This window comes from Carcharodon carcharias, chromosome 11 (assembly GCF_017639515.1).
Source record: "Carcharodon carcharias isolate sCarCar2 chromosome 11, sCarCar2.pri, whole genome shotgun sequence".
NCBI lineage: Eukaryota > Metazoa > Chordata > Chondrichthyes > Lamniformes > Lamnidae > Carcharodon > Carcharodon carcharias.
In genome coordinates this window covers 133043308-133055715 of record NC_054477.1, presented here as the reverse complement: position 1 = coordinate 133055715, position 12408 = coordinate 133043308, and the positions used below count along the sequence as shown (strand labels likewise).

General features: G+C 42.9%; 1 pseudogene; it reads right to left on the bottom strand.

Moving 5' to 3' along the window:
* Window positions 1-569: 569 nt before the first annotated feature.
* LOC121283928 lies at window positions 570-11664 on the bottom strand (annotated as a pseudogene).
* Between the last annotated feature and the right edge of the window lie 744 nt (window positions 11665-12408).

The window sequence follows — 12408 nt, the reverse complement described above, 5'->3', positions numbered from 1 at the left end:
GTGTTTTGAGTTCCACATTCCCATCTAACCCCGATAATATTTGATTCTCTTGCCTAACAAGAATCTATCTACCACTGCCTTAAAAATATTCAGTGACCTTGCTTCCTCTGCCTTCTGGGGCAGAGTTCCAAAGTCGCACAACAATTAAAAAAAAAAATTCTCCTCGTCTCTGTCCTAAAATTTTAAAACACTAATTTTAAAACAGTGCCCCCTAGTTCTAGACTCACCCACAAGAAGAAACATCTTTTCCACATCCATCTTGTCAATACCATTCAGGATCTTAATAATTCAGTCAAGTCACTCCTCACACTTCTAAACTCCAGTACTGTGACAAGAACAAAAATGTGATCGGAGGGAATCAAACATGAAATTCTGGGCAAGATTGTGATGGATTTGGGAGGCGACAATACATTCACAGACTTTGGAGAGGAAAGGGATGTTAGACAAATGACAGTAATTTTTAAGGACAATAGCTTCAAGGGTTTGTTTTTTGAGGAGAGGACAATGGTGGCAGATTTAAAGGAGAAAGGGGCAGCACCTGAAGAGGGGAACATCATTGAAAATATCAGCTAACTTGGGGGCCAGGAGTGAAGTTCATAACTCTGGTTATAGCCATAGTTATAATTTCCATAACTTGGGTTCCAATAGTTACTGTTGTAGCTTTGATTCCAGGTCTGGCATTGTCCTCTTCCTCTTCCGATGAATCCCACCTCGGCCTCCCCACTGCTGCTGCTGGTACACTTCCTTAGGTTGGGCCAATTTGATTTCACTCTTGCTTGTTGCAACATTAAGGAACTTCTTTTCCACTATTGTCTTCACTGGATTATCCTCTTTGAATATAGTGAAACAGAACCCTCTCCTTTTGTTAGTCCTCATGTCCATGGGGAGTTCAATGGATTGGATCTCTCCAAAAGTTCCAAAATATTCTCTCACCTTTTCTTCTGTACAATCAGGGTCCAAACTACCAACAATGATCTTCTTGATTTGCTCCTTGCCCTTCATAGCCTACGCTTTCTGGGAATCAATAACTCCCTCACCATGCTTGTATTCCTCATTCAATATCTTGTCTGCACTTTCAGGATCCTTGAAGAGGATAAACCCAAATCTTTGCAAACCCCTGTCACAGGATCCATTTTGATTATGCAGCCTACAATCTCTCAAAATTTAGAAAGCGGCTCCTTAAATCTTTCTTACTTGTTTTCCAATTGAGTCCACAAATGAACAAACAAAGGAGGGAAGCAGGAGGAATGGCCAGGATGAAAGGGGCTAGTGGTTTGATTTGGGATTCGGAGATCAAAAGTGGGGCTGAGGGTACAGTTGAGCAAATCAGTAACTGCAGAAAAGCAGCAGTGAATGGAGAGCCAAAGGCTGAGTTTTTGAAAGTGCAATTGTAATAATTTAGGAGATAGATTTTTCCAGGGATGGATACAGAAAGAGATAGAGTTGGGGTGTGGAAGGGGGAGGGAGAAGTGATATCAGGAAGTGAGCAGAGATAGCCTTATCCATGATTGATATGATGGCACTTCCAAATCCACATGAGATGGCAAAGTCAAGGAGGTGGCTGTGAATGTGGGTTGGGGAGTTTACGTGGATGGAGACATTTTAGGGAAGGTAAGAAGGCAGTGACATCAGAGGAGAGTGAGCATGGTGAGTTAACATGGAGGTTGAAAACACTGAGGATAAATATCCATTTAATGTAAGGACTGAGGGAGGAAAGCAGTGAAGGAACCTTGGTGATAAATTAAATATTGTTCTTGGGAGGGTGATATAAAATGATGATTTTTAATGAGAGGGAGGGGGAGAAAAAAGGTGGGAAGCTTGTCATAAGCACCACATCACATGATGGTCTTAACAGGATAAGTGGTGGAAGATATAGCCAGGTACAAATGTGGGGAGACTCCATCAAGGAGAAAGGAATCATCACCATTCAGCCAGGTTTCCATGTCAATGCAATCATCCACAATAAATTCATGGATTGCAAGGGCCTTGTTCATAAATGAATGGACAATCTAGAGGAAGATGTCCAAAGGAGTGGTGAGAGCTGATGTGGGGGTGGCTGGGGTGGGGGAGGGCAGTTGGACAAGAAGAAGATTGACCAGGTTAGTTTCCAGTGGGTGCACTGGCGGAAAGGTAGATAACAGAGTTGGACTGGGCAACTGGGATTGCTGCCCAAAATAAGCCAGTGTTGAATGTCACAATGAACCCCTTGGAGGGTGTCACGAAAGACCTGTAGGCTTAACTGAGAGGGAATGAAACCTGGGATGGCAATAGAAGAGCAGGGGTTTTGAGGAATATTGAAGCATGTGGGAGGGAATTTGGAGAGCAGGGTACCTAAGAGGGGAAAAATAAGCGGAAGGACCTCTTTTTTGTTTCTTTCATGGGATGTGGGCATCACTGGCAAAACAGTTGTCGCAATTATTTCAAGTTTCCCTTTGGGATTTGAGCAGCTCAGCATCTACCATTGGCTGTGCCATAACATGAGATCAGCCATGAGCTTATTGAATGGCGGAGGAAGCTCAAGAGGAAAAATTGCCAAGCCCTGTTGCTATGTTTTTATGTTTTTTTTGTTCTTATTATGATAGAAAAGAGGATTCTAGGAGGGGTTAAAGATAAAAGAAGTGAAACAAAGTTCAAACATGGAAATAGAATGATAGGCTCAGGTCCAGAGCAGCAACCAAAAATGTGTGAGTGAATGGACTCCAGTAAAGCTCAAGTTACATGAAAATGAGGATATGTAAAATCCCGATAGTAAATGAGAAATAGGAATTCGAAAGGAGTTAATAAGAAGTCCAGAGCCCTGGTGAGACAACAATGATGTTGGCAGGGTGGAGTCAGCATGGAGCATCAACAACTGTTGTTTGAGTTTGGAGACAGGTGTAGTGAGTGAAGGCCTGAAACTGTGTGAGGGTAGAGAATCAGAGGACGGACTGATGTTAGTATTTCATTGAGAATGAGGATGTAGGAATTGTATAGAGTCAGTTCTAGGATCAAAAAGATAATGGTGAAATTGGAAGATACATAACATACAGAGGCAGCAGTAGTTTCAGCCCAGTCGAGTGATTTTCTGGTCAGAAACAGACAGAAGCTGATCAACAGTTTAACCATGGACCAATCACAGGCTCAGCAGGAGGCTGAAATTTCTCAATCACAGCAGTGGTGGGAGAAGGCCTGTAAACTGATCAAAATTCCTTTAGATATTACAACAGAGCAGCTGGTCAGAGACAGAAGTTGGGTTTTGCAATATAGTCTTTGTAGTCCAGAGTGGAAGGGTCTTCTTGATAATGAGAGAAGTCCAGAATTTTGAAACTAAGTTGAGAGAAAACCTAGATCTAGATTTTTCCAGATTATTTCCACAGCTCAAAGATCAAAGATGGGTATAAGATGGAGAGGCAGAAGCAGAGACTTCTGGTTATTCCAATGTAGTCCAGTGCAAAAAGCCAACATGTAATTTAGTGTCGGTGAGATGGGAGAGCTGATGGGAGCCCTGTGTCACCTTTCCATGGGAAGCCCAATGCTATTCCGAGGTAATCAGGCACTTACTTGGGCAGCTTTGGGCCTCCCATTGAATTAAGGGCCCAGTAGGGCAGAAATCTCGCCCTGAGAATTGCCAGCCAATCAGGGGCTGGCAACTCTCTATTACTGGCAGCACCATCAGGACTGGTGGCCACTGCTGGTATTGCACTGGGGCAAACCCAGAGAATCATTGAAGAATCCTTCAGAATGAGGTAAGTGGGGGAGGATGGGGTTCCAAGGGAGTGGGGCTTTATTCAAGTGTGGTAGAGGCTGAACAGCAAGGGTGATGGTTGACATCCAGCCTCCCCCCACCCTTCTGATGTTGGATCCTTTAATCAGACACACAGTGCCTTTGAACGAGCTTATTCCCAACAACCCAGTAAGCTACAGGTAAACCAATATGAAGGGTCCCACATTTACCACTGGTACTAGTGGCAGCAGGATGAGGCCCTTAAGTAGCCATTTAACAGCTTCAATTGGCCTCCAGGCGAAAAGGATACCTTCAAGCTTTCCTGCGTGGATTTAATCAGGAGGGAGGGAGGAAGGCGGCTGGATCTCCACCCTGCACACTTCTGCCTGTAGTATAAGGGCATGATTCGAAGTGTGTAATATCTTAATCAGATACTGTGTACATCATCACAGGAAGTGATACAACATCACATGGTTAGATCCTTCCTTCATGTCACCTCATTAAGATGCAGCCAGCAGAGTAAGATTGGTCTCAATAATGTTTATGCGTTACATGCTTCTCTATGTTCAGTAAATATTCTGTGTTAATATAACAATACCATGAATATTATACTGCCCAATCACATGTCCCACCTACTCACCTTCAAACGTGCCTCCATCAGGGCACTAAATTCTGCCCCTTGTCTTAATGTTCAGCGAAATGCAGGAATTTGATGCCAATGTTGTGGACAAGGGAGGGAGGTAAAACTGAACCCTTTTATTTTCCTCTGCATCTGTCCATTAGCAGAGGTGTTTCAATTTTTGAAATAGTCTGTAATGTATTTCCCCTAACCCTCTGTTTGTGAGGTCAATTTTTAAAGTGGAGTTTAAACAGTGAACTGATTTGTCTGGAAATGTAATATTAAAGTTTTCCACAGGCCAGAAGTTTAGGTCATGTGATGTTGCCCATTGATGAGTCACTTTAGACTAACAAGCAGTTTCTATGCCTCTGGTCAAAATCCATTATTCACCTCAGAAGATAAATGGTGGCTTTTAGTGCCTGTGCAAGTATAACGAGTTTCGATGGCTTCCCCTTTGTTATAGGGCCAGGCTGGGGGAGACAGATCATTTGCTGGTCCCTGGTTTTGTTGATTGTAATGTGTCCTCATAATGAGAGATGTGAGATTCTGCCAGGATGAGCATTGAGCTTTCGTCTTGTTGGAAATTTCAAGGAACTGTAGCCAATTTGTGAATTATGTGACATGTAGCAGCCATATTTTGATTCAGTAAAGTCCACTTTCCGGTTTGATTTAACAGTTAATGATCTTTTTCATGTCTTGGGTACATGGCACCAAGCTTGAGAGAAAATCCAGGCTCAAGTTCTTGTCCAGATCCTAACCAGAGTTCAGGGGGTAGGGTAAGAGTAAAGTTGGAGAATGGAGTTTGAACTAATAAATAGAGGCCATTTTAAACTAATAGTTAACTTGCATTTTTTACTAAAACACAATCGCTGTTTGAATCAGGGGAACTTAAAGTGTAGAAGAGAGGATTAAGAGATAGAAAGAGCAATACATCGCAGCAAATGGGCATGAATAGATATGCACAATGAACAGCTCTTTTGGGAGCTGTCTGCCCCAAAGCCATTTGCAGGTATTCAATTTTTGAATTCTATTAGCTAGAATAATTTTGCTAGAATGGAGTTTCACTTAATTCGCGGGTTGTAAAATGAGCTTGCAAGTTAAGATGCTCCTTGTTACATTATTTTCCTGTTTGACATATATGTGCCAATCTTACACAATAATTGGTGAAACAATAATGTGACTTTTTTATTGAAGATAAGTATGCATATAGATACATTTACTAGGAAGCTAAGTATAATATATCTGATCTCTACCCTCCTGCTTGCCAACTGACCATGAGTCATGGGACTAATACATCATACCCTGTGAAGGTGATAGTGATGAACAGTAGCTTTAAGTACACATCCTTAAAGGCACATGCACATCATATCACAACATTCCTCAAAAACAGCTTCCAATTAAGCACAATGCAAAGTCAGGGCAGGGAATTCCCACATTGACAATTTCCTCTGCTATAGACTCTCTTCTAAACAGTGCATGAAATACCAAGTTATTGTGCTTTGACACTCGACACTCACAGATATGGTTTTAATGCAAGTGGCATTACTGCCTGGGAGGCAGATTATTGCCAATTTCTTCAGCTAATTTCCAACATTGCTAGTGTTGAAATGTTGTAAGACAATAATGGCTGTACTTCTGTTTGGGTTTACAATTATAATGCTATCTCTTTTTGAGGAAGTCTTATGCTGCAGCTGATAATAGTCCCAAAATTAGAAGCAATACTCCTGTAAGATGACACTGAATTAATTGCTTCCTAAGAGGATAGCCATATTGTTGACCATATGATGGCCTATTAGGTCAAATGTTCTTTCTCATTATAGATGACAAAAGTGTAGTTAGCTCATTGATACATTAAGCACTTTCTCTCTCATTACTGAAGACTTCTGGGTCAGTTCTGCACCCCATAGTTTATATTTAATGCTGGTGCTTGGACAAAAAGTGAACCTTTGAGGAGCATTCACATTGTGTTAAAAACACAATTGTTAAACATAAAACAGTTTCAAATTCTCTCAGCTAGAAAAAGATGAAAAATTCCACAACATAATATCATCCAACATCCTGCCAAAAGAATGCTTCACCAGCAGTTTGTGGCAAACTTCTAGGTGGGAAAAAACAATGACTGAACTTTTTTTTATTCATTCATGGGATGTGGGCTTCGCTGGCTGGACCAGATTTATTGCCCATCCCTCGTTTCTCTTGAGAAGGTGGTGGTGAGCTACCTTCTTGAACTGCTGTATTCCATGTGGTGTAAGTACACTCACAGTGCTGTTAGGAAGGGAGTTCCAGGATTTTGACCCAGCGACAGTGAAGGTTTGGTGATATGCTTCCAATTCAGGATGGTGTGTGGCTTGGAGGGGAACTTCCAGGTGGTGCTGTTCCCATCTATCTGCTTCCCTTGTCCTTCTAGATGGTAGTGGTCATGGGTTTGAAAGGTGCTGTCGAAGGACCCATGTTGGATTCCTGCAGTGCATCTTGCAGATGGTACACACTGCTGCTACTGTGCGAAGGTGGTGGAGGGAGTGTATGTTTGTGGATGTGATGCCAGTCAACATGGGCTGCTTTGTCTTGGATGGTGTCAACCTTCTTGAATGTTGTGGGAGCTGTACTCATCCAGGCAAGTGGGGAGTATTCGATCACACTCCTGACTTGTGCCTTGTAAATGGTGGACAGGCTCTGGGAAGTCAGAAGGTAAGTTACCTGTTGCAGAATTCCTAGCCTCTGTCCTGTTCTTGTAGTCACAGTATTTATATGGCTGGTCCAGTTCAGTTTCTGGTCAATGGTAATCCCCAGGATAGTGGGGGTTTCAGTGATGGTAATGCCATTGAACATCAACGGGCAATGGTTGGATTCTCTCTTGTTGGAGATGGTTATTGCCTGGCACTTGTGTGCAGCAAATGTTACCTGCCACTTGTCAACCCAAGCCTGGATATTGTCCAGGTCTTGCTGTATTTGGACATGGGCTGCTTCAGTATCTGAGGAGTCTCAAATGGTGCTTAGCATTGTGCAATTATCAGCGAAAATCCCCACTTCTGATCTTATGATGGAAGGAAGGTCAATGATGAAGCAGCTGAAGATGGTTGGGCTTCCATGAGATTTTTCTGATCTCCTTCCTTACTTTGGGAGACATGGCACAAAATAACTTTCCAGGCTGTTTACATTGTTTCCCTGCGGATTCCATTGATCAATCGCCAGAGAACCCCTCCAGAATTCCAGATGTTTGCTTCTCATGTTCCATTTAATTCTTTTTTAGATTACCTTAAATTTATACCATCTTAATACAATGTTGCAGACCAATTTTTGCCTGATCATAAACCTTCATAATTTTGAATACTGTACCTCTATAACAGCACTCTAAATTACCTCAGCTCTAATGAACGTTATCTTAACTTCATTACTGTAACCCATATCATTACTAACATTTTATTGCAAATATACTGTACCATTCCTATTCTAGTATTAATCAGGAAGAGTTTTCTGTAGCATGGTGTTAGTTAAACCTGTGCCTGCACCATTCAGCTCAAAAATATTTTCCCCACAAAATTACTGAAAGTTTGAACTGATTGCGAATGAAACAGGGCATCTGAGGTCTGAGTGCACAGAGCAACCAATGGGATACCTGCTTAACCAGAGATTTAAGGATTGGGAAATAAAGACAGGAGAGACCGAGAAGGAGGGTGAATCAAAGAGGAGAATTCAATATCAAGTAAGGAACACAGATAAATAGAGGGAAAGAAAGAGTGAATTGAGAGAGGAAAAAAGAAAGAATGGAAAAGTAAAATAAAATAAAATCTGTCACTTGTAAAATCCCACTGAAGTTTCAAGCTTTGAAGTAATGAAACTTCACACTTATAATCATAAATTTTCAGTACCAGAGAGGTTGCTTGCAAGACATTAATGCTTATCATAACATTGAAAGTGTACTTAAGCTTGTAATGACAATATTTAGATTTTGATGGCTTGTTTTATTGGCAATAATGGGCAAAAAAATAGGGAAACATAAGGTGAGATGCCATTTTCATGAAGCAGCTCAGACAGCAAGTTCTGGATATTTACATTTAACTGTGCATCTCCTCCACAACAGAAATTGCTTTAACTTATGCATAAATACGGTAAGCACTATTAGACTTGCCACCATATGGACAACAAATCCTGGCCCACTGTTTCTTAAACAAAGTCTAAATCTTAACTTAATAAACAAATTGCAACCTTTCTAGAACCTTGTATAAGTTTAACATTACCTTTTTCCTTTTGAACTGTGTGCCTCTAGATACAAAGCCAATGATTTAATTTGCTTTTTTATGGCCTTATCTAAGAACATAAGAAATAGGAGTAGGAGTAGCCAAAACAGCCCCTCATGCCTGCCCCACCATTCAGTAAGATCAAGGCTGATCTTAATGTTGGCCTCAAATTCACTTTCCTGCTTGTTTCCCATAACCTTTGACACCCCTTTGGTTCAAGAACAGGTCAATTTCAGCCTGGATTTTATTCAATTATGCAGCCTTCACTGCCTCTGAGGTCAGGAATCCTGAAGATCCATGATCATCTGAGAGAAGAAATTACTCCTCATCTTCATCTTAAATGGGAAACACCTTATTTTGCAATTGTGCCCCCTGGAGCTAGATTATTCCATGAGTGGAAACATCCTCTCAGCATCTAGCCTATCAAACTGCCTCAGAATCTTGTATGCTTCAATAAGATCACCTCCCGTTCTCCTAAGCTTCATTGAGTATAGGCCCAATCTGCTTAAGCCTTCCTCAGAAGACAAACCCCTCAACCCAGGAATCAACCAAGTGAACCTTCTCTGAACTGCCTCCAATGCAAATATATCCCTCCTTAATAAAGGAGATCAAAACAAAGTACTCCAGAGCCCTAAAATTCACTCCTAGGTTGGGTGCACAGAGACTGGAGAACTCCCAGGTCCGTGGACCCGAATTTTAACAATGGCTGCCTGAACTTCTGATTTTCTGTGCGAGAGGGCAGGCTAGAATAAGAGTCGGGGTGGGCTACCGCAGTAGTGAGGGGCCAGAGGCAGGGCTGGTGTGGTTTGGGCAACTCAGGATATATTAAAAGCAGGACTTCAGAAAGATCCATTTGAGATGTAGGTCATCAATGCTGAAGCCCCTGGGCAGGATCTTCCCCCTGTCGGGGGGTGGGGGGGTGGTGGGGTTGTGCAGGACCGGGCGCGAGCGGGTGGGTTCCCGATCGGCGCCCCCAATTGGGGGCACGCCGCCATTTTATGTGGACGGGCCAATTAAGGTGATGTCTGCCAGGAAGTGCTATGCATTCCCTGTGCGGGCAGGGGGCTGGGATTCCTTGAGCCGGGAGTGCACTCTTTTGCACATGTACATGAAGAGCGCACAGATCTCCCTGAGGCAAAGAGCTGCCTTGGAGATCGGCTCAGGTTTGAAACATTAATTAATGATTAGAAAAAAAATTACTGATATGTCCCCTCATGTGCCACTGTCACATGAGCTGGGGACATGTCAATTTCTTTTATTTAGAGATTTCATATAAATTTTAATACCCTCATGAAACCTCATCCTGACCGTGGATGAGGTTTCATGTTTTTTCAGGAGCTTGTCTGGGCTCCGGGCCTGCCCGCCAACCTTAATTACTTTATCAATGGTCTTAAGTGGCCGTTGATAGGTCAGCAGGCATGCAACCAACATGGCTGCGCGTCTGCCGACCTGAAAATGTAAATGATGCAGGGCTCGCCCGATGTCATTTAACACGTCGGTGAGCAGGCCCCACCCCCGCTCACCGACTGGAAGATGCAGCCCCCTGTGACACAGAGGAGATGTCATTGCCTTGTCAGGTGAGTGTCAAAGCTGTAAACATTGTCTAACTGTTAGCTGACCCTGAAGAACATGGCCAATCATGGGAGAATTGTTGCTGCCTAATTCAGGTGTACTTCATTGAACCATTGAAAGCAAGGATTGGATTCTCAAGAAACAGCCATGGAGATGGCATTGTCTTGCCACCACCACCTGGTATAGACATTATACCGTCATATAGTTAGCTGGCAAGAATTAGTGGGTGGATGAATGATGAACAGTACCATGCTTATTATCCCATCCACTTGCCCTCTTGCCACCCATCTATCAGCATGCGCCCAAGCTGTTGATCTTTGACCAGGTGCCTCACATTCACACACTGTCACAGCATAACAGTGTGACTAGGAGGGAGGAAACCATTAGAGCTGTCAGTAGTCACAGACCACAGCATGCTACCTTAGAGTCACAGCCACAACATACATGGCAGCAAGAATTAACACTGAACTATTTTCTCCACTAAACCTTACCAGTAATCATTGATTACATAGTGAAAATTCTTAGTGCATGTAAGCCCCATAAAATCCCTATTTAAGTTGTTTCTCCAAGGTTCAGCTCCACTGAAGTTATGGCAAACAATTAGAAGTAAACCATGAAAATTTGATGCCTTATAATTCAGCACAAATCACATAGGAATGAAAGGGTTTGTTGGTTTTTCCTAATTTTATTATTACAATTTTATTATTACATTTTGGTCTCATATATCATGAAGTGTTCAGCTGGTCAATGCTATCTTCCTATTTATTTAAACGTTAACATTTAATGCTTAAAAAGTAAATCTCTGGTTGGTGCAATTTGTCAAGCATGTTAGTGTAGTGGGTGGTTTGTAGTGATCGATCTGCTTGTCACCTGTTGCTCACAGCACTAACTGCTGGCTAACAGTATAACTATTGTGAAAAGAGAGCCAAATGCTTAAGCCTCTTTTGCCAGAACATTGCCTCTTCATCAGGAACCCCATGTAGTGCCTCTCTGTGGTGACATACATAAGCTGGGTACCTCACAGACCCAGGCTAAATTACAGGGGGTTCAGAGCAGGCCTGGCCCTCAGACAAGTGGCACACAAGCCCATCAGCATGTGGTTATGTGCTGGTGCCCTCCAACCAGTTCCCCAGCTCTGGGTAAATAGACCCACTACCTTGTTGGTGTCTTGGGAGAGAAGAAATCTAAGGCAGTAAACCCTGATAGAAAATCTGGAGTGGAGTTCTGTAGGTGGTAATCTGTCATCAATCAGGCAAGTTTCCAGCAACTCCTGCAACAGAGCTGGTACCAAACAGTACTGGTTTCATCCTTTCCTTTGTATAATACCAGCAATGCTGAGAGGGGTGTCCTGATGATTGGGCAACTCAGGGTCTCCAAACTGTTTGCCCAGGCCAGTGACCTGGAGAGGACACTCCAGCTTCATAGTAAACATTGGCACAGCATGGGAAGAAACATTTACCGGTTATAAGCTCTTGCTTGATTGATGTCGAGCACAAGCGCCTGGGGTTACTTCTGACGGTGGGAGGGATCATCACGTCTCATTGGTTAGCTACTGTTCACCTTAAGCTAAGCAGCCCCCACTCAGTTATGTGCTGTCCCGCCATAGCCTGCTTGCTTCAATGGATGCTTGGAACTCAGAAAATCATCTCTCAACAGGCTGGTTGCTAATCTATGCACGAGGCAAGACAAGCTCAACAAAGAAGAAAGTAGCCTTTTGCATTGCAAGCTGGAACATAAGGACCAAGTGTCCTGGCCTTACCTGACACATACGCAAGGCAGCTGTGATCAAAATAGAACTTACAAGGCTCGATGTAGACATTGCTGCACTGCAAGAAACTAGGGTCACTCAAAGAGGATTCCTTGAAGAGAATTCTTCTGACAAGGGAAAGTACAAGAGGCAACACATGAACATGGAGTGGGTTTCGCAGTATTTGTGATGATTGAACCCCCACATAGAAAGCTCAGAGAGACTTCTTACACATCTCTTGTCAACAAGCCAATTAATCTGATGCGCACCTTTGCCCCAACACTCACCTCCACCCAAGATGTCAAGGGTCAATTCTGTGACATAGTTGACGCTGCCATCAGTAGAAATCCCAGCACTGAGGAACTGTACCTTCTAGGGGACTTCAATGCAAGGCTGGGTACCGAATACACAGCCTAGCCAACATGCATAGGGCACCAGGAACTTGGCAAGGTGATCAAAAATGGATGGAGGTTGCTGAAGCTATGTTGTTACCACGGATTCTTTGTGAAGAACAGCTACTTCCAAACTA